Source organism: Orycteropus afer, unplaced genomic scaffold (genome assembly GCF_000298275.1).
Source record: "Orycteropus afer afer isolate SDZICR_OR568_19922 unplaced genomic scaffold, OryAfe1.0 scaffold00033, whole genome shotgun sequence".
In the NCBI taxonomy this organism is placed as follows: Eukaryota; Metazoa; Chordata; class Mammalia; order Tubulidentata; family Orycteropodidae; genus Orycteropus; species Orycteropus afer.
The window spans coordinates 10,369,809-10,371,777 of record NW_006921620.1 but is presented as its reverse complement, the minus strand read 5'-3'; the positions used below and the strand labels follow the sequence as shown (position 1 = coordinate 10,371,777).

The window sequence follows — 1,969 nt, the reverse complement described above, 5'->3', positions numbered from 1 at the left end:
TGTCATACAATTCTAAACCAGATAAAGTCCATTGTTGTCTTCACATTCCATCTACCACCATTCCTACGAACCCCCACAAAAATGAATAAGCTTAAAAAAAATGTCTTGTTGCTTCAAGTAAGTCCATAACCCAAAGTCCTTTAAGGGACTAAAGGAATTACCATGAGCCAAACCAGGTAGACTTAGTAAATGTAATAGAGTGCACTGCTCAGATGATGCGATGACCACATTCATTGTAATGCAAGTTAGCAAATAGGCCCTACATGGTGCAAAATGTTAACTAATGTGCTTGATTCAAGTCTACCCACAGGCTCCTCAGAAAAATGGCTTGATGAGTTACTTCCAAAAAGTCAGCCACTGGAAACTTGATGGTGCACAGCTCTACTGTGACACATATGGTGTCTCCAGGAATCAGAGTCTACAGCAACTGGTTGGTTAGCAAGCAGTTCTGTATTCAATAAAAATTAGAAAACTGACTTGTGTTCTCCCTGATGTTCATATCTGGAAAAGCCAAAGATGATAACATGTTCATGGCAACTTTTCTGTATTTATGCTCAAAGTGGTCAACTATCCAAACCCATTGCCAATTGTGTCAAGGTTTATATCTCCACCCACATGTAGTGATTTAATCCTTAAAACAGAAAACAAAAGCAAAATCAGAGTGAAACTAAGTTTTGCAAAAATTCTCATCGCTTGTAAAGATACTATAAATTTAAACCAAAAATACTTCAAGATTTAGTCACTAAGCCTTTGTATCCATATAACTTACCATTAAAACACTAGTTTAGAAATAAAATATACATCCCACTACTAAGCAAGTAGTTAATGTTCAATTTATTTAGGGGAAAAAAAAACTAAACTAAACTCACTTCTGATTCTCTTTTCTATTTACACATAAACAACTAGAGACCTAGAACTTATCATCTGCCCAAGAAATATTTTCTTTATACATACATTCTTGAGACTTCTTATAATCACAGTTTTTATTTGTCTTTATTAGAGAAAGGTCAAACATCATAACAAGTGGTAGCTGCACTTGAGGTGCAGTGGCTGGGAATAGAACCCAGACCTCTCACATGGAAAGTGAGAATTCTACCACTAAACCACCACTGCCCCTGGTTACATAGTAGTAACTGTAATAATAGCAATAACAATGCATTGTATGATATTTGAACTATGCTGCAATAAAGTTGAGGTTTAAGAAATGAATAACATTGAATTTACTGAATATGAAATAGAGTGAAGAAGAAGATAGCTTTGAAAAACGGAGAGATCTATGCAGGGTGGCGATGAGGAAAACAAAGATGTCTGGGACACCTTCCCAGGGACCACAGGAAGGTAGAGGAAAGAGGTTTATGAAGATGAAATATTATATGAGTCTTTACCAGAGTCTCAAATGCATCAGCAACCTGGGGTAGATTTACTGGTGTGATACAGTAAGCAAATTGTAGTTATCTCACTAACACACAGACAACACTGATAGGCCCAAAGAGCAAACTCTACTGCTAGTATTCTTATGTTCCAGTGAGTTTTTTTAATTGAATTATTTTGCTGTTGTACTGTTGTTCTTGATGATGATGGTGGTGATGTCATTATCTCAAATACAATAAATTTCTACTGACTGGCTAGATAATAATGTGTTTAGCAATTATTCTGATGTCCACTTGAACATATATTATTTTTTTCAATTTCACTCAGAATAGATTTTTTTTATTTTGCTGGAGCATGTGTTTACTTTCCAGATCGCTTCTTAAGATTGGGCATAGGTAAACTTCTTTCATAAGGTTTATAATGTGCAAATATATAGTCCTTTTTATGCTACTAGTGCATTTATTGGATTAACTAGGATTTGATGTGAAAGCTGAGGATGATATTGAAAACACATCACTTCTATTGTAGCTGAGAAAATCAGCTTTAGAATTAGAGACCTTGTATTGGGCATTATGTATAGACCTTTAGCTTTTTATCA

The 1,969-nt window shown here is 35.0% G+C and overlaps 1 non-coding gene across 1 annotated transcript; it reads right to left on the bottom strand.

Moving 5' to 3' along the window:
- Window positions 1–1,042: 1,042 nt before the first annotated feature.
- On the bottom strand, window positions 1,043–1,113 carry TRNAG-UCC. Its single transcript has one exon. It is a non-coding gene; the product is annotated as a tRNA-Gly (tRNA).
- Window positions 1,114–1,969: the final 856 nt, after the last annotated feature.